Genomic DNA, 22,221 nt, shown 5'->3' on the forward strand with positions numbered 1-22,221 from the left:
TGGGCTAGTAAATTGGATGATCGATTCTCACATGACTATTTATCTACATAGAGAACACAAATAACATTGACTATCTAGACCATAATAAAAGACTAGATGTTCTGTATTGAATCCATAGCAAGACCAACCATAAATGTAGAATACAGAAATGTTCTTAATGAATAAAAATCTTTTGTTTGTTTATTGTAACAATCTTAAACCAGGAAATCAGATATCATCTGGCGATGAGCCAAGTTCCTTATTCCATATATATATATATAAGGGTTCGTAACCAGCCATGACCATCTACCACCAGCTTCCATCCATACATGGTGAGACCTTCATACAGAAGACAAGATGTTGCCCGTCATTCTACTCTTTGTAATTCTGCAGAACTTAGTAGCAGCTCAGACCAAAGTAACCGTTCCAAATGGAGAAACATGGGGTGACTGGGGCTCCATGGAGGTTTGTGATGAAGGAACGGAAACACGTGGCTTCCAGCTTAAAGTGAGTAATGTATGGAAGAATATGACGTAGATGTAGTAGTAAGTAGTGGGATTACTTACTAGAACTGAACACTCATATTTTATGTTTTGGGCGTTAATAGGCAGAGAGATAAGAGACGATAGAAAAAAAAAAGAATAGGATCAAAATAAAATGAGGACTATAAAATAAAAGGCACAAAGGGAATGGGGCAGACATGGTGACAAGGAATAGGACATAGGTATATACAGAGACAAGGATGTATGTATAGGCAGGGAGTATGATAGATGTATAGACAGGGACTAGTGCAGATGTATAGACAGGGACTAGTACAGATTTATAGACAGGGACTATAACGGATGTATAAACAGAGACTATGACGGATGTATAAACAGAGACAATGACGGATGCATAGACAGGGGCTATGATGGATGTATAGACAGGTACTAGGACGGATGTATAGACAGGGACTAGGACAGATGTATAGACAGGGACTAATATGGATGCATAGACAGTGAGTAGGATGGATGTTAGACAGGGACTAGGACAGATGTATAGACAGGGACTAGGACAGATGCATAAACAGAGACAATGACGGATGCATAGACAGGGGCTATGATGGATGTATAGACAGGGACTAGGACGGATGTATAGACAGGGACTAGGACAGATGTATAGACAGGGACTAATATGGATGCATAGACAGTGAGTAGGATGGATGTTAGACAGGGACTAGGACAGATGTATAGACAGGGACTAAAACCGATGTATAGACAGGGACTAGGACAGATGTATAAACAGGGACTAGGACATGTGTACAGACAGGGACTAGGACGGATGTATACACAGAGATTAGGATGTATGTATAGAAAGGGACTATAACGGAAGCATAGACAGGGATTATGACGGATGTATACACAGAGACTAGGATGTATGTATAGACAGGGAATATAACGGAAGCAAAGACAGGGACTATTATGGATGTATAGACAGGGACTATGACGGATGTATACACAGAGACTAGGATGTATGTATAGTCAGGTACTATGACAGATGTATAGACAGGGACGATGACAGATGAATAGACAGGAAATATGATCAATGTATAGACAGGGACTAGGACAGATGTATAGACAGGGAATAATATGGATGCATAGGCAGTGAGTAGTATGGATGTTAGACAGGGACTAGGACAGATGTATAGACAGGGACTAGAACATATGTACAGACAGGGACTAGGACAGATGTTAAGAGAGGGACTAGGACAGATGTAAAGACAGGGACTAATATGGATACATAGACAGTAAGTAGGATGGATGTATAGACAGGGACTAGTACTGATACAGACAGGGACTAGGACAGATGTAATAATAAAGTTGTGAATAATAGTGGAGTTGATATATCATGTGCTTTATATTCATTTTAAACGGCTCTGAATGGAATTGCTCTATATTGCACAAAGCTTTCTTTCTGGAAGGTGGAGAAGATCATTCGCTCCACCATTGGAGAGTAAGTACCGGGACATTTATCAGTTAGTCATGTATTTTACAACCTCCATCCACTTTTATAGTGCGACCCAATAAACTCAAAATATGGAAGTCTCGCTGTCCTCATTCTTACCTTATATAAATGAATTGGGACTATAAAAACAGTAGAGCGAGGAACCATATTGAGATAATAGCACAGGAGACTGACTGTTTGTAAGGTCTGGGCCCCCATCCCACACGTGAGTTCACAGTACATGTCAATGTATATAATGTGACACACTATGCACTACCCAAGAAGCAAATACTATTACCATACATATTACCATCATACCGTTACTGAAGAAAACCCAGAATACCAAGACCAATATTAATAATAAAAGTACTAGAAAATGTCCAAATAATACTGCAACACCATGACCACATATTACCTCCTCATAGTGACTGAATAATACCACCATACTGTTACTGAATAATACCACCACACCATAACCACATATTACAACCACATAGTGACTGAATAATATCACCGTAATGTTACTGAATAATACCACCACATCATGACCACATATTACCACCTCATAGTGACTGCATAATACTGCCACACCATGAACACATAGTGAATGAATAATACCAATGTACTGTTAATGAATAATACCGTCACACCATAACCACGAAGAGACTGAATAATACCTCCATACTGTTACTGAATCATACTGCCACACTATAACCACATAGAAGCTGAATAATACCCCATAATACTGCCACACCATAACCACATAGTGACTGAATAATACACCCATACTGTTACTGAATAATACCGCCACACCATAACCACATAGTGACTGAATAATACACCCATACTGTTACTGAATAATACCGCCACACCATAACCACATAGTGACTGAATAATACCCCCATACAGTTACTGAATAATACCTCCATACCATAACCACATAGTGACTGAATAATACCCCCATACTGTTACTGAATAATACCCCCATACTGTTACTGAATAATACCTCCATACCATAACCACATAGTGACTGAATAATACCACCATACTGTTACTGAATAATACCCCCATACTGTTACTGAATAATATCTCCATACTGTTACTGAATAATACCTCCACACCATAACCACATAGTGACTGAATAATACCTCCACACCATAGCCACATAGTGACTGAATAATACCCCCATACTGATACTGAATAATACCACCACACCATAACCACAGTGACTGAATAATACCCCCCATACTGTTACTGAATAATACTGCCACACCATAACCACATAGTGACTGAATAATACCACCATACTGTTACTGAATAATACCACCACACCATAACCACATAGTGACTGAATAATACCACCATACTGTTACTGAATAATACCACCACACCATAACCACATAGTGACTGACTAATACCTCCATACTGTTACTGAATAATACCGCCACACCATAACCACATAGTGACTGAATAATACCTCCATACTGTTACTGAATAATACCACCACATCATAATTACATACTGACTGAATAATACCCCCCATACTGTTACTGAATAATACCTCCACACCAAAACCACATAGTGACTGAATAATACCCCCGTACTGTTACTGAATAATACCGCCACACCATAACCACATAGTGACTGAATATTACCACCATACTGTTACTGAATAATACCGCGACACCATAACCGCATAGTGACTGAATAATACCACCATACTGTTACTGAATAATACCGCCATACCATAACCACATAGTGACTGAATAATACACCATACTGTTACTGAATAATACCACCACACCATAACCACATAGTGACTGAATAATACACCCATACTTTTACTAAATAATACATACACACCATAACCACATAGTGACTGAATAATACCCTCATATTGTTACTGAATAATACCACCACACCATAACCACATAGTGACTTAATAATACCCCATACTGTTACTGAATAATACCGCCACACCATAACCACATAGTGACTGACTAATACCTCCATACTGTTACTGAATAATACTCCCACACCAAAACCACATAGTGACTGACTAATACCTCCATACTGTTACTGAATAATACTACCACACCATAACCACATAGTGACTGAATAATACCCCCATACTGTTACTGAATAATACCGCCACACCATAACCACATAGTGACTGAATAATACACCCATAATGTTACTGAATAATACCTCCACACCACAACCACATATTGACTAAATAACCCCATAGTGTTACTAAATTATACAGTCAAACCATACCCACATAGTGACTGAATAATACCCCCATACTTTTACTGAATAATACCGCCACACCATAACCATATAGAGACAGAATAATACCCCCATACTGTTACTGAATAATACCGCCACACCATAAACACATAGTGACTGAATAATACACCCATAATGTTACTGAATAATACCACCACACCATAACCACATAGACTGAATAATACACCCATAATGTTACTGAATAATACCGCCACACCATAACCACATAGACTGAATAATACACCCATAATGTTACTGAATAATACCAACCACACCACAACCAGATAGTGACTAAATAATACCCCCATACTGTTACTGAATAATACCGCCACACCATAAGCACATAGTGACAGAATAATACCCCCATACTGTTACTAAATATAACCACCACATCATAACCACATAGACTGAATAATACACCCATAATGTTACTGAATAATACCTCCACACCACAACCACAGAGTGAATGAATAATACCCCCATACTGTTACTGAATAATACCGCCACACCATTACCACATAGTGACTGAATAATACCCCCATACTGTTACTGAATAATACCTCCACACCACAACCAGATAGTGACTGAATAATACCCCCATACTGTTACTGAATAATACCTCTACACCATAGCAAAGAGTGACTGAATAATACTCCTATACTGTTACTGAATAATACTGCCACACCATAACCACATAGTGACAGAATAATACCCAATACTGTTACTGAATAGTACCTCCACACCATAACCGCATAGACTGAATAGTACCCCCATACTGTTCCTGAATAATACCACCACATCATAACCACATAGACTGAATAATAGCCCCATACTGTTACTGAATAATACAGACACACCATAACCACATAGTGACTGAATAATACCCCTATACTTTTACTGAATAATACCGCCACACTATTACCACATAGTGACTGAATAGCACCCCCATACTGTTACTGAATAATACCCTCCATACTGTTACTGAATAATACCCTCCATATTGTTACTGAATAATACCCCCATACTGTTACTGAATAATACCCTCCATATTGTTACTGAATAATACCGCCAAACCGTAACCACATTGTGACTGAATAATACCCCCATGCTGTTACTGAATAATATGTCCACACCCTAACCACATAGTGACTGAGTAATAGCCCCATACTGTTACTGAATAATACCTCCACACCATAACCACATAGTGACAAAATAATACCCCATATTGTAACTGGATAAAAACTACTATACAAAGAACAATATTACCACCATGTATTGACCATATAGTGGTAGATGCCAGTTATACACAGGAGCTCTGCAGACAATATCAGTGATTACAGCACATTTATATCTAGTGACTCACAAGTGATGTTTTCTCTGATTAGTCATTCACTTTCCCTTTGATTTCCATCCGGCCCAGACCACTGTGATGACTTATTCCAGCCATGACTTGTCTCTGCAGAATTTGACACACAGACATGTTGGCTGCTTACTTTTCCATCACCCTCTCCACTTATACCCCATCCTCTAAACAACCTCATAATCCACAGTGCCCCAGATGCTAATAATTATCCCTGCTCGACACAAGAAAAGTGCTCCATCAGTAACTGTGCCCCCATTGTGCCCCCACAGTAATAATGCCCCCTATAGATAGCGCCACACACAGCCCCCCTGTAGGTAGTGCCACAGTCCTCCTCCCTTGTATATAGTGCCACACAGCCCCTAATAGATAGTGCCACACAGCCCTCCCTTAGTAGATAGTGCCACATAGCACCCCCTTGTATATAGTGCCAGACAGCCCCCCTTGTATATAGTGCCATACAGCCCCCCATGTAAATAGTGCCACACAGCCTCCCTCTCTTGTATATAGTGCCACACAGCCCCCTCCCTTGTAAATAGTGTCACACAGCCCCCCGTGTATATAGTGCCCCACAGTCCCCTGTAGATTGCTCCACACAGAGACCCCTGCAGATAGCAACATACACAGCCCACCTCCCCTTGTAAATAGTGCCATACAGTCCACTGTAGATAGTGCCACACACAGTCCTCTGGTATATGGCACCACACACACAGCCCCTGTAGATAGTGCCACACACAGCCCCCTGGTAGACAGTGCCACACAAAGCCCTCCTCCCCTTGTAAATAGTGCCATACAGCCCCGCTTAGTATAGTGCCACACAGCCCCCATTAGTATAGTTCCACACAGCCCCCACCTTAATATAGTGCCACACAGCTCCCCCTTTTGTATAGTGCCACAAAGCTCCTTCTTGTATATAGTGCTACACAGCAATACCCCCCTTGTATATAGTAATACAGAGCAATCCCCCCCTCTATATTGTCACACAGCCGCCCCAAAAAAAATAAAAATATATTGTACTTACCTTGCCTCGTTCCCGCGAGACGGACGGAGTGCTGCACAGCCTCCGGGAGGCACGCTTGCGCAGACCAGCGTGATGCAGTGACATCATCACGGCGACCTGCGCAGGGATTCTTCCAAGCCTTAATAGGCTGCAGGCCCAATGTGGCCTGCAGCCTATAGTATTAATTTGTATCTGCGTCCTGAGGATGCAGATACAAGTGATTATGGCTGTCGCTAGCCTTAAGAGGATGCGGTCCTGGGCAATTCCTCAATCCCCCCCCCCTAACGCAGTCCCACCCTGCTCTGCCATAGTGTTCAATAGTATCTGCGTCCTAAAGATGCAGATACTATTGAATGTGGCGCTGCTACCCCTCTAGCAGCCATAGCGTCTGCTAGCGTCGCCACCGGGCATTGGGGGGCAGTTATGGTGGCAGCACGGACCCCCTCATGCCGCGGGCCCCGTAGCAGCCGCTATGGCTGCTACAGCGGTAGTTACGCCACTGTCTCCAGTCCATTGTAATGTATCTTCTGATAAGAAGATTAGTTAAAGGGCTGACTGCTTTAGACTGCTTTAGACTGCCCCTTCTATTAGCCCCTTCCTGTTATTGTATATGGAGGTAATCAAAAGGGGGGGGTAACTCAATTGTCCCTCTATTAGCCAAAGCAGAAAGTTTTTGATGGGAGCAGTTATGGCTCTGGAGGACCCCAGGTGTCCATGAATTCTAAATATCCAGCTTTAGGTGTAACTTTAAAGGTGTTTTCCACCTTCTGACAACTGATGAGCTATCCACCAGATAGGTCATCAGTACATGATCTGTGGAGTTCCGACACCCGAACCCCGCACAGACAAGCTGGTCCGGTGCCTCCGTGCACTTAGCTTCGGCCGCGGAATAGCAGCCGAGCTGCAGTGCCGCAGCTCTGCTCCTATTGAAATGAATAGGAGCGAACCTGAAGTTCTGCAGCACGGCCGCTATGCTATGTTTGGAGCCAACTGCTTCTGGGCTCCGTACATAGCATTATGTGCCATAACATCCAGTGCCTGCAGGCCACCGTAGCGGCTTATCGGTGCGAGTCAGGGTGTCGGACCCACACCGATAATATACTCCGGTGGATAGGTCATCAGTTGGCAGAAGGTGGACAACCCCTTTAAGCTCTTGAGCCCCATTTAAAATTTGTATCAGACCCCCACCAACTGTGTACCATTTATAATACTGGAGTCCTTTTTTGTGTCAAAGGGGCCTTTGGGTTACCTTAGGCACCAGGTCCCATGTATATCTGCTACCTATGCACCCACTTAAGCGATATCCATATCAGGTGATTAGATGCTTAAAATAGTTTATCCAGAGTATACATTTAGGAACAGTTGTAAAATCTAATTTTAAGTCATGATGATCTTTCTTCCTCTATAGATTTGGCACTTGGGGACCCGTTTTCTGGTGTGACTCAGACTCAGGATATCTCAAAAAGTTCAGTCTGAGAGTTGAATATAAAAATGCATGGGATAACACAGCTGCCAACAACATCAAGTTCACGTGCGAGGATGACTCTGTCATGGAGGGAAATGGTCAGTCCTGGGGAAGTTATGGACCGTGGAGCTATGAATGTGAGAATGGAATACGCGGAATTCAAACCAGAGTGAAGGGATATCAAGGATTTTGGAAGGATGACGTCAGTCTCACTGATGTCAAATTTATGCGTCATGCCAACAGAAAATTCTGTTATCCAAACATGAAATCATTGTATTTGGGCATCAGTTTTTTTTTCAGTATATCATTATATTTTGTAAATCCTATTCATGGGTAGGACAGGTGGCAGTGGGTGATGGTGGGTATTGGTGGTTGATAATGTATTTTGGAGGGTGATGGTGGTAGGTGTTAGTGGATGGTGGTGAGTGATGGTTGGTGATAGTGAGTAGTGATGGGTGGTGATGGGTGATGATTGATGTTGGGTGCTGGTGATGGTGAGTGATGTGGTATTCAATGGACTTTTTGCTGATTTGTAAACTTACTAGTTATTTTTTGTTCTCTAAGCTACTACAAATACTTATTTGGTCACCATTATCTTTGCTTGGTTGATTAGGGTGGAGTACCTTTCTTGGGCCGATATATACTTCAGGTCTGGTTTACTCAGGTGCTGGTTATACTGTTTCTGTAATGTGCTAACTCTATTCAGATTCTAGTTGGTGACTTTGTTCTTGTTTAAGTGTTTGCTTGTACCATGGAACCTGTTGGTCCTCCGAGAGATCTAGTTATTGTATAGTGGTTTTATGTATATCCTGGGAGCAGCAGTTTCTCTGGTTTGTTTGCCTTTCCTATGCGTTTGGTCTACTGCCAAGCTATTGCCTTACCCTGTTGTGGGATAGCATTCACATAGGGTCAGGGAGTGTTGTAATCTCTTGTCCACTATTTGTCTGTTATATGCTTGCATGCTATTCATCTGCTATCGTCCCCATCTTCTACTGCCTCGGGTACTCGGTTCCATACATCCACTGGTGAGTTACTTTTTTACCTTTTTTTTTTTCTTTTAGTGTTGATGCAAGCTTCACTCATGTGATTTTTGGGGTTGCGGTCATGAGCACCACCAGTGGCATAACAGTTTGTTAGCAATACCTAAAAAAAAAATTAACAAGCTCTGCTAACTATCAGTTTACACTTATTAGCTCCTAGTTGGTAAAGTCATTATATGAACCCTTCCTCGTTGCCTACAGATCCTTGAAAAGCAATAATCAGTCTTGCAAGTTGCCATATTACTGGAGGAGACTGATGGATTATGCCCTTCTTATTTCTCCTGAGTTGCAAACATAGAGAACCAGCAATGTTACACTGCAGGACTGGGTCGAGAAACCGACCCCCTTGTAGTTTGAATAGAGTTCCCCTTAATAGTACTCTTAGCAGTGCACCCTGCATACACTCTAGTAGTAACAATTGTGTTCCTGACTATTCTCTCCAATTCCCCAGTCACCAGAGCCTATCCCCATAAATTTCCTAATAGTCATGACAGTCCCTACTACTTTCCCAGCAGTAAAAGCAGGCCTACCATAACTTCATCAGTAGTCAAACCCCAGTGATTAAAGAAGCCCCCCACATCACTAGTAGTGACAACAGCCCCACCACATTAGTCTAGTCACAAAAGACCTCTACTTTTACTTCCCCATTAGGCACAGCAGAATTCACCCACATTAGTCATAGCAGAGTCCTTCCCCTTACACAGTAGTCACAGCAGGCTGTCAGTCATGCCATCCAGTTTCATGCATTTGGCCCTTGGTGGAGACACTTGACTGCCAAATGTGTAAGGGGCAGGAGGCAGAATATGGTCATGAACTTGAAGAAAGGGGAAACGAGTAGAAAAGTGGTGTATGTTACTTTTAGAAGTATAGGTTTAAAATATCACTTTTATTTTATTTATCATTTAGTTAGAGTTATCATTAAAATTATTTAAAATATTAATCTGGTCAGAGAGAGAATATTCGCCGAAAAGGATCCTCAGTGGTGTATAATCTCCTTGTTAAAGGGGTTGTCCGGGCACGGACAACTGATGACCAATCCACAGGATAGCTCATCAGTATATGATCTGTGGGGGTCCGACACCCCCGGGCACCTGGATATTATGAAGGGTTTGCAGTGTTCAGAGCCGGAAGCAGGTGGCTCCGACTAGTGCATAGCGGCCATGCTGCAGAACTGCAACTCTGCTCCTATTCACGTGAATACTGTAGTACTGCAACTCGCCCCATATTCTGTGACCAGAGCCAACTGCTTTGGTGGCAGGAGGAGCAGCTGATCGGTGCGGGGTCCGGGTGTGGGACCCCCACCGATCATATACTGATGACCTATCCTGTTGATAGGTCATCAGCTGTCCGTGCCCAGACAACCCCTTTAAAGATGGTTATGATGTGTTGTGGAGGATATTCTCAGTCTCTAAGGCTTCGTAGCCCATTTTCTTTATTATTTACTATGGGCTGGAATTATGACGTTTCTAGTCAGTGAAGAGCTTTGCTATTGAGTAAGGGATGTACGCTACACAAAGACTTTGGGCACTGATAGAAACTGTGATATTGCTCCATAGTCACTGGTAACCATAAAGCTTGAAAAACAGAGGGCGTCTGGTTTGCCCCGGGCTAAATGCCCATGTGTTCTGAAGTTTCTTGACTACTCTATTTTGGCTGCTGCAAGATACATTTACAGAACTCTCCTGCTTTAAAAAATAAAACAGCAGAGTTCTCACAGATTGTGCAATGCCCCAAGCTCGGAGCGATGTGAAGAGCACGGCGGAGATTAGAGATCTAGGCTTCATAAACAAGGGAAAGTAAAAAAAACTAACTGGGGATTTGGGCTCAAAACTAATATTAGATTTGTTCAGATGCATGTTTCACCAGAAATACTGAATTCTTCCGGGGACAAAACATGGTCACCAGTTTTGTCCTTCCCTATATTAACATTCCACACATTTTTCGATGTGGAACAGCTGTCAGTGTAAAGCTGCTCCCACTCCAAGAAAGACATTTAGTATCTGTTGCTCATCCGTTTTCACTCCTTTGTTTTTCCTACAGCATCACTTGAATTCTATGCTAATTTTTTCCTTTTTTTTTTAATTAACCACAAATCCCCTCAAGATAAACATAGACTTGACATTGTTGTCAGGTGGTCCCCAGCTATTTCAGCAGCATACACCAAAAATCTAATTTCTCTTTTGTCTGATCTAGGGTTTCTGACATTTCTGCCACCTTGGGAAAGAAGAATTTGATAAGTTGGATTGTAACATCTCCGATCCTTTGGTTCTCCCGGAGATAAGCGGCATCAGGTGTGTCTGGCAGCTACCTATTTCTATACCCAATTCAAATAAAAATGCATACTCAGAGCCAGTCTAAGACTTTCACCCCGGTGACACAAAATGTAACAAAGTTTATATTACTGTTTGGATAAAAGAGTAAGAAGTATATTGTACTGGTTTCTTCGAGTCCACACCACAATAAAGGGGTGGACAATCAAGTTTAGTTAGAAGGGTTCCTAACAAATAGTTGATCATAGGCTGTCCCACTTCAAGTACCCCCAGCAATCAGTTGTAATCTGCATAAGAACCTGGCAAGTGTCCAATTATCCTGCAGCACCACCACAGGTGAAATAAGGCATTACATGGTGCTCATTGAAATCAGTGGGCTCTCCTTGTAATACATAGACATGCTGGGTCCTCTAGAATAAGAAACGCTCTTTGTAGTTAATTATTGGTGGTCCCACATGAGGTACCCTATTTTAACTCTGAATTCCCCAATTTATATTTAACATTGACCAGACACCCAAACTACAGGCACCTCTTAGTCTCTTCTATCTCTGTCATCAAGAAATCAACATCTCACAGTTATACAGTCCCACCTGCTGGACAAAACTGAAGAAGCAATGGATATTTCCAGCAGTACAGTACTCTGCTTTATTTTTTACACTTTGAAGCTGCTTTACTAATAAAAGGTTTCTCGAAATTTGTGCTCTATTTTTAAAAAAGAATGGTATTTCAAATGGGAAAAATAGTAAGTATAACCAAGAAGTGTTGACGGGACTATTACTTTTGGTCTCAGACTCAGTTTTTTTTTGGTCTAAGTTTCTAATGTTACACACAATTTAGATGTGATGAATAAAATCTCAAATTAAATTAGAATTGAGGCATTAACCCCTTTATGACCTTTGACAGGTATATCCATCATAATAATCTTGTGGCGACTGCTACTGTACCCACAAAATCAGGGGATGGAGAACGAATGTTTTGTTTGGCGTTAAACTGGGTAAAAAAGAAAATAGGAAAGAAGTCAGAATTGACCCAACCCCAGTGAATTTATTTTAGGCGGCTGCACACCCCGGGTTTGAAGACAGACTGTATATCGATTCCCCCTGTCTGGAGGCCTGGGACTACCCAATATAAATTTAATATAAATATAAACTTTTCAATAATCTGGATTTCCCCTAAGGTCAAACGGCCGCTATTTTTTAATGATGGCTCGATCACCACCATACTGACATTTTCCATCTCACTTGAAATAGGAAATTAAATCTTTCTGAAAAATTCAGAAATTAACTGAAAATTATAGAGATGATTTCTCAACTCCACTTCCAATTTAGGAACCTGAGCTCTGAGCTCTACTGGTTCCCCTCCTATGTGGAGGTGTGGAAAAAGGAAATTGGCCCGATCCCTGATGAAATGACTTGTTCCTGCTTATAAAATGTTAAGGAAATTTCCTACAAACTCTTAACTTGATGGTATCATAGTCCCATACAATTGGCAAAATTGTTTCCCTTTCAATCTAATCTAAACTTCTGAGACTGCGGGGAAGCGAGATCATTGTGTCACATTTGGTAGACTTATTCAGTGGCTCAGACTTGTTGGAAAGGCGTGGAAATTTATATTTAGGCTAAACTGAAGTTCCATGTCAGCTTGTCTCCTTGGTCGGCATTACCCAACACCCCAATTTCAAATTTCTCGAAAAAACAGCATACTTACTTGCTTACTTATTTTCTCTCCACTGCCTGGAGGACTATTGCTGTAAGTTGGACGTTACAATCCCTCCCTTGAGGAAAGCAATTTAAAACATTTAGACATATTTGGGTTTATGTAGTGACCCTAAAAGACAAAGTTCCTCAATATGAGGCTATATGGTCACAACTGCAGGACACCCCCTCCTGAAATGGGCCTCTCAGAGGGGCTCTCTTGTTTTCTTTTCTAGACACCCTGACAGGTTCTTTGGTTCTTTGATAGTGATTACTGTTATGATGCTCTTTTTAATGTTGCAGTTTATTTTTCTCCCACCCCCTCCCTCCCTCCCTGTTTTTCCACTTTTTACTGTTTGTCTTCACCTCATCCCCCCTACAGTATTTGATTTTGGGATGGTTGGGCACAGAATTGCCCTATTTAAATGTTTGTAGTGCTTTTTCTTTGGTGTTTCTTGCACTTCTTATATATTAAGAAAGTAATAAAAAACATAACAAAATACAAAAGTTTAAAAAATGTACATATACATTTCTTTACTGGACTGGGCAAACGGATGCCAATTAGGGTTCAAGGACATTTTATCTTTTCTTTACCCTTGACCATCACAAGGAGATACAGACTGTGCATTTCCAAGAATAGGCAAGGCACAGCATCTTAGGCAAGCTCATGGCCGTTCTTAGCCTCAACCCTACTACCACGATGTCCGGGCAGGTGGGTGTCACGGTCACAGGGTATGTGGACCCACTAGGCCGCTCCACCATAGCGGAGAGGCAGCTGACCAGGTCACAGTCTATATGAAAGTCAATAGTAACGCTTGGGTACCTGAACTAGTCCAGACGGTGGCTGTGGCTTCAGCACGGAGGGAGGCCGGTGCAGCAGGTAGCGCCAGATGTGGCGGGCAATATCCGATGTGGCAGAAGACACTGGACGTGGCAAACGACAGCAGGTGCAGTAGGCACGACTCCAACACTGGTATGCACAGGAACAAGAACAGTACGGGACACAGGAACAGGAAACAGGGTACGGGTAACAACTGGAAAAGGAAACACTAAGGGACCATTTGCAAGACAGACTGGGATAAACGAACAATGCTTAGGCAAGGATTAGAAGGCCTGGGGCCTTCTTATAGACCAGGAAATCATGGCAGTTGATGATGATGACAATCCTTTGCGCGCGCTGGCCCTTTGAGCCCGGCACGAGCGTGCACGCGCACCCTACGGGACACAGCAGAACGGAGGGGAAGTGAGCGCTGGCGTCACTTAGGAAGGAGATGGGGACCAGCGCTCACGGATCCATGGATGCGGGTGTCGGAAGGTGAGTAAACCCGACGGCCCACGGCCATGGACGCTACAGTGGGTATCATGTAGATCAAAAATTTTAATGTCACCTCTGTATTATCTGCACAAGTACAAGATAATGTATTTCTTTAATTTAATTTAGGAGCCTGATAAATGTCATTGATTTCATAATTCTATTTTTTTTTTAATCAAATCTTTATTTTGAAAAAGGCATGAAGTGCAAAAAGAAGACATGTCAATAAGAAACAGCACGGTTGTGAATTCTACAGTGTTTACAATGGAAATAGCAAAATCTCATTGATAGTATATAAAAAAGAATAAAAGTCAGAGATATAAATAACAATTATAAAATGTAAACAATAAAAATATGAGTGGTAACATAAAAGGGTACACCCGGAAAGACGTCAAGTACAGATAATTTATATATTTGAAGAGAGCACAATACAGTGCTAATGCCAAGTAATCAGATCAGAAAAGGTTCAAGGAGACGTGGCCGATACCCAGGTGGTCAACAGAGACCAGAGCTCAGGGAACTCTTCATGTGACATAAAATCCTAACTTGAGAGTTCTTCCAACCAAAAAGTTTGCTTCAATTGATCCACATATGGATAGTCTGGGGGGTATTTGTAAAGCCAGTGGATCAGAATAAGTAACATAGCCACCATAGTTAAGAGTGTGGGTAAATTGTGTTTGGAAAGGGAACAATCCAGATTAGGAAGGTTTAAGAGGACCTAAGTAGGGCTAAGGGTTGTGGGGGGGCCCAGTAGGCCTGCCGGGTGCTGACGCTGCCATTGTTAAGGCATCACAGTCCATATATGGTCAGTGATATAAGAAGGGGAGGAGTCCCAGGGAGAGTGCTGGCGGTTCTGCTCCAGGAATCCTTCTTTGGGAAAGCCCCTGACATCGCTGACTATATATGGACAGTAAATATGGACAGCGATGCCAGGACCAGAGCAGTGTCCCAGCCTGACCGCGCTGGTCCTGCCTCCAACTGAGCCTGCGTCCGCAGCCTCGCTCCAGCATTTACTGTGCCATGAGCAGCTCGGCACAGGCACGAGTCACTCACAGCACAGTGTAGAGGAGAAGGATCCTCCACACGTCGTGGGAACGGGGGTAGGTAAGCAATTATGTTATTATTTTTCTATTAGGTACATATGGGGGCATTATACTAGGTATGGGAGGGAGTCCTATTGTAGCTGCTGAGGGGACATTATACAGTATGGGGGCATTATACTGTATGGGAAAGCTGTGGGGGGCATCATACTGTATGTGGCAGCTATGGAGGGCATTATACTGTATGGGGGCATTATACTGTATGGGACAGCTATGGGGGCATTATACTGTATGGTGCAGCTATGGGGGGCATTATACTGTATGGTGCAGCTATGGGGGGCATTATACTGTATGATGCAGCTATGGGGCATTATACGTTATGAGGCAGCTATGGGGGGCATTATACGTTATGTGACAGCTATGGGGGGCATTATACTGTATGGTGCAGCTATAGGGGAATTATACTGAATGGTGAAACGATGGGGGGCATTATACAGTATAGGGCAGCTATGGAGGGCATTATACTGTGTGGGGCAGTTATGGGGGCATTATACTGTGGGGGGGCAGCTATGTGGGCATTATACGGTGTGGTGGATTTATACTGTGGGAGCAGCTGTGGAGGGCATTATACTGTGTGGGGGTCAGCTATCGGGGCATTATACTGTGTGGGGGCAGCTATGGGGAGCATTATACTGTGTGGGGCAGCTATTGGGAGCATTATACTGTGGGGGGCAGCTATGGGGGCATTATACTGTGTGGGAGCAGCTATGGGGAGCATTATACTGTGGGGGGCAGCTATGGGGGCATTATACTGTGTGGGGGCAGCTATGGGGAGCTTTATACTGTGTGGGGGCAGCTATGGAGGCATTATACTGTGTGGGGGGCAGCATTATACTGTGTAGGGTGCAGTTATGGGGAGCATTATACTGTGTGGGGGGCAGCTATGGGGAGCATTATACTGTGGTGGTCAGCTATGGGGGGCATTATACTGTGTGGAGGAAGCTATGGGGGGCATTATACTGTGTGGGGGCAGCTATGGGGAGCATTATACTGTGGGGGCAGCTATGGGGGTATTATACTGTGTGGGGGCAGCTATGGGGAGCATTATACTGTGTGGGGGCAGCTATGGGGGCATTATACTGTGTGGGGGGCAGCTATGGAGGCATTATACTGTGTGGGGGCAGCTATGGGGGCATTATACTGTGTGGGGGCAGCTATGGGGAGCATTATACTGTGTGGGGGGCAGCTATGGGGAGTATTATGCTGTGTAGGGTGCAGCTATGGGGAGAATTATACTGTGTGGTGGGCAGCTATGGGGGGCATTATACTGTGTGGAGGTAGCTATGGGGGGCATTATACTGTGTGGGGCCAGCTATGGTGAGCATTATAATGTGTGGGGGCAGCTATGGGGAGCATTATACTGTGTGGGGGCATTCATGGGGTCTGTCGGGCAAGGCAGCAGGGCATAGGTGGGCGCAGGGGTCTGGTGGTTGGGGGGTAGGGGCCTAAGCTGAATTCCTGCACCAGGGCCCATGAGCCTTTAGCTACGCCCCTCCCAGGCAGAGTGCTAGTAGTGCTCTGCCCGGGACTATTGATCTGGGGTTGCCCCTGACAACACTGTCCATATATAGACAGTGACGTCAGAAGCTCTGTGGCACTACCTGGGAGGAGGGGGCTGTGTGGCACTACCTGGGAGGGGGGCTGTGTGTCACTATCTACAGAGGGCACTAAATTTATGGGGGTACAAACTGGGGGCCTAACATCTATATGGGGGCACATAGTGACGATTTTTGGCATTTTACTGCCACAGTGAGTTCCCCCGCAAAGGGGTCCACTAAGTCTGTGTCGCCAAAGGGCCCGGATAAACCTGGAGCCGGACCTGCCGCTTAGTCATGACTTTGTAGAAGTTTAGCTGCTTTTTGATGCAGCACAAAAAAAACATGTGAACGGGTTAGGATCTGTCGGGGGAAAGCCAACTTTTTGTAATGTTAAAGCCATAAAGTCCCAATAAAATCTGTTGAATGCTTTTTCAACGTCAGTACTAAGTAGTACCCAAGGAGTCTTGGATTTCGTGGCATAACGTTTTCTCATGGTTAATAATGTAATAATTCTTCATAATTACGATGTCAACACTGTTGCTCTCCAACATCTTTTAACAAAACACAAAACCTTAATCCTGTCCCCAGGGGAAATGAAGCACGTGGATAATAGACAAAGGACATGATAATACTTTAATTTAATGCCACTGTGAAAATGTATCACGTTTTAACCAATTATCTGTAGAAATCCATTTCTATTAGTTGTGATTTAGCAAATCACAATGAGAATGTTCATCCTGAAATTGGTGTGAGAATAGCCTGGGGTCTGTATGAGAGGTGTGAGAATGACCTGAGGGAACTTTATTCCATTCTCACATCAAGAACATTGACTGAAATGTTTCAGTCAACAAGTTTAGATTCTGCCTCAGTTGCCAACCCAAGCACATCTCTTCCATCCTCTAGATTTAATTCAACTATGATAGGGGGTAGAATTAAGAGCTGTGCATGAGAATGACCTGAGGAAACTTTAAGCCATTATTACACGAGAACATTGAGTGCAGTGGTCCATTCAACAACAAGTTTAGATTTTGCCTCAGATCCCAACTCAAGTATAATGACGGGGTAGGGAGACAGACAGGTGAGCCCTAATCTACCCACCACTCAGTCCCTGCCTAATTGCAATGGCCCGTCCTAGGCGACGGTGTACAACTGGGCTACGGTCCCTACGCTCAGTTAGTGCACGAGACAAACAGACAAGGGTACACAAAGCTAAGGGAAATGGGGCAGTTGCCCACGGCAACACCGTGAGCAACAAGAGTGGTGAACGAGCCGAGTCAAACCAGGAGTGAACGAGGTGCCAAACGCAGAGCAGGAGAGTAGTCAGTAAGCCAGGGTCAGTATGGAGCAGGATCAAATAGTTAGAAGCTGTAGCTGGGCCAGGAAACCACACGAGAAGAATCACAAGCAAAGGAGGAACAGGAAAGGCAGGTATAAATAGACAGAGGGCGGGAGCTAGCTCCATCTGGCCAGGCTGCGATAGGCTCTCCCGCTCCTGAGTGGTGGAAGGTGGAGTCAGTCTCAGAGACATAGACTCAGGTGCAGACTGATTACCTATGGGCGTATACACAGAAGTTGTGCCTGGCAGATCCTTTACAACGTCATTGAGAAAACTCAATCAGAAGGCAAGGAAACCGACTTAAAAGATATCTATAAAATGGTTAAGGGTTAAACTGGGAGGAGCTTAAAGCTTTCCTGTTTTTGGGAGGAGGAGTTTTGTACTGTGTCTGGCATCAAGCTGAAATGGACATTCATGGGACAGGTCTTCTTTAAACTAGGGCCTCTATTAGATGTTGGTTTCTACTGCAAGCACTGAGCTCAATGTTAATCAATGTGTCCCTCTGGCCCAATGGGCCGACTGGTTGAGAGGGGTCACATACTGAACTTTCCTCCGTTGATCGTTTCTTTTCTGCTCTCGGACTCATTTATGACGAGACTGACAGGACTGCCTTTGCCGAGAGTCAGCTGGTGACCTTACGTCAGGGTAAGAGACCTGTTGAGGAGTATTGTGCTGACTTTAGGAAGTGGTGCGTAGCTTCCCGGTGGAATGACCCTGCCTTAAGTTTAGGTTGGGTCTGTCGAACGCCCTGAAAGACCTGCTAGTTAGCTATCCCTCTTCTTACTCCCTTGACCAGGTTATGGCTTTAGCGGTACGACTTGACCGATGTCTCAGGGAACGACAACTTGAACGCTTTTGTGTTTTCCCCTCTGACTCCCCCATGATGCCTCCCGAGGTCCCGTTGCTTCACTCTTCCACGGAAACTCGGAGGTTCCTATGCAACTCGGGGCCTCCGTGTCCCCCCGACAACGTAGAGAGTTCCGCAGGAAGAATGGTCTCTGCTTCTATTGTGGGGATGACAAGCATCAAGTGAACACCTGTCCTAGGCGCAAGAATAAGCAGCCGGAAAACTTCCGCGCCTAAGTGATCATCGGGGAGGTCACTTGGGCGCACAGGTATTTCCCGTAAATGTGAAACGTAATAAAATCTTGCTTCCCTTTCAGGTCTCTTTTGGTGGTAGGTCTGCTACCGGCAGTGCCTTCGTGGATTCAGGGTCTTCTGCTAATATCATGTCTGTGGAATTTGCTATGTCTCTAGCTATGCCTTTGATTGATTTGCCTAAACCTGTCCCTGTAGTGGGTATCGACTCCACTCCTCTAGCTAATGGTTATTTTACACAGCATACCCCTGTTTTTGAACTCCTTGTTGGCTCCATGCATTTGGAGCAGTGCTGTGTACTGTTGATGCAGGGATTATCGTCCGAATTGGTTTTAGGCCTTCCCTGGTTGCAGTTGCATAATCCCACGTTTGACTGGAATACTGGGGAGCTTACCAAATGGGGTAATGAATGCTTTACGCCATGTTTTTCTGTTAATTCTATTCCTCCCCCTGAGGAGGTGAACACGCTACCTGAGTTTGTTCAGGACTTCGCTGATGTTTTATCTAAGGAGGCCTCCGAAGTGTTACCTCCTCATAGAGAATACGATTGCGCTATCAAATTGGTACCAGGAGCTAAGCTCCCTAAGGGTAGGATATTTAATCTTTCTTGTCCCGAACGTGAAGCCATGAGAGAGTATATCCAGGAATGCCTGGCCAAGGGTTACATTCACCCCTCTACTTCTCTGGTAGGTGCTGGCTTCTTCTTCGTAGGGAAGAAGGATGGTGGACAGCAAGATGGTCCAAGGCTCCCTCCAGTACCTGGTCCATTGGAGAGGATACGGGCCTGAGGAGAGGACTTGGGTACCCGCCCGGGATGTTCACGCTGGGGTATAAACCAGGTCCACTTAGAATGGGTCCGGTGGCCCCTCATAAAAGGGGGGGTACTGTAAAGGATCTGCCAGGCACAACTTCTGTGTATACGCCTATAGGTAATCAGTCTGCACCTGAGTCTATGTCTCTGAGACGGACTCCATCTTCCACCACTTAGGATGGCAGGCTTAGGAGCGGGAGAGCCTATCGCAGCCTATCGCAGCCTGGCCAGACGGAGCTAGCTCCCGTCCTCTGTCTATTTATACCTGCCTTTCCTGTTCCTCCTTTGCTTGTGATTCTTCTCGTGTGGTTTCCTGGCCCAGCTACAGCTTCTAACTATTTGATCCTGCTCCATACTGACCCTGGCTTACTGACTACTCTCCTGCTCTGCGTTTGGCACCTCGTTCACTCCTGGTTTGACTCGGCTCGTTCACCACTCTTGTTGCTCACGGTGTTGCCCTGGGCAACTGCCCCATTTCCCTTAGCTTTGTGTACCCTTGTCTGTTTGTCTCGTGCACTTACTGAGCGTAGGGACCGCCGCCCAGTTGTACCCCGTCGCCTAGGGCTGGTCGTTGCAAGTAGGCAGGGACAGAGTGGTGGGTAGATTAGGGCTCACTTGTCTGTTTCCCTACCCCCTATCATTACAGACGTCTTCACGTTCCAGTAATTGTCTCCATCCACCTACTTGCTGATGATTCTTTTCCTTTTTAATCAAGTGTAAATTGTCTTTTCCAATTAGTAAGGTCCTGTCCTATTATATCCACAGTTTCGTCATTTATTTTCCTCGTAGTCCATCGATTCTTACCAGCCCCAAGGTTTAATGGTCCGAATTTTAAGTTAGATTCAGATTGAGATTTTGCTCTACAAGAACCAATTCCCTTAACGTTCCCATTGATTTCAGTGGAATTTTGTGCCGTCAGTTGGCTTCAGTTAGGCTCCGTTGCATCAGGTTTCTTTCTTTTTGACACAGTAAAGAAAAAACATCATCTTGAAGAATCCCATAGAAATCAAAGAGATCGGTTAAGCAGGGTCGTGACTAGGGAGGGTCTGGTGGGGCATGTGCTCTGGGTGTTGAGGGGCACAATCAAGCCATGGCCAGGGTAGTTAAATCCAAGGCTACGGCAGTGAACTGAATCTTTGCCCTGGGTGAAGAAAAACCTAGCCACGACTCAGTTAGTATCTATTAGTCTTCCATCCCGGTTACATCATAAATATTTTGCGCCATTGAAACCGAAACGCTCACTCTTTAATTCTGTCAGATAATTTCGGAAGTGCAGAATAGTGTAGTCTTCTGTGTTATTATACCATATAAAAAAACAGAAACCTGACAGAACCCATTATAAAACTAGGGCATCATAGGGACTAGCGGACACATCTGAATGGCCACCTTGTAATACTACATCTCGCCTGCAACTTCCCCAGACAAAATGAACTGTAAACTGGATGGGGTCCTTGATGAGACAACCCCTTTAAGTTTATTTTGATTTATTAAGGATTGATCCTTTATAATCCTCCGGGATCGACTATGATTTTCCCAATGACTTGTACTGGTTTCTATCTAATAGTAGCTCAATGACTATAAACAACAGGCTCTTGTGTTTTTATGGAAGGTAATGATGACTGAGTAGTGAGCAGCAGAACAGATCTGTTCATTCATGTGATGTACGCAGGTAGCCAGCACACCAGCCAGATTGGCACAATGAGTCCTGGATTACAGAACAGGGAACAATACTAAACCGTCATCACTGGAGAAAGATAACAAATTCTGATATTGTATTAATGGAAATAATATGTTGTGACATTTTCCTTATTTACGGTGTAGCATTCAGCAAAATCTCACGTGGAGATTCACCACCGGCAAAATAGCAAAATTATGGACCTGGATTCTTAGATGTCAATGGAGTCGAAAAATATTGATCTGTAATAGAGATGTATTAGGGTTCATAA

General features: G+C 43.9%; 1 pseudogene; it reads left to right on the forward strand.

Annotated features, from left to right (window-relative positions):
- The first annotated feature begins 277 nt into the window (after positions 1-277).
- LOC142682180 (uncharacterized) overlaps positions 278-22,221 on the forward strand; it is a 58,963-nt pseudogene continuing 37,019 nt past the window's right edge.

The sequence above is a fragment of the Rhinoderma darwinii genome (assembly GCF_050947455.1).
Source record: "Rhinoderma darwinii isolate aRhiDar2 chromosome 3 unlocalized genomic scaffold, aRhiDar2.hap1 SUPER_3_unloc_11, whole genome shotgun sequence".
Taxonomy (NCBI): domain Eukaryota; kingdom Metazoa; phylum Chordata; class Amphibia; order Anura; family Rhinodermatidae; genus Rhinoderma; species Rhinoderma darwinii.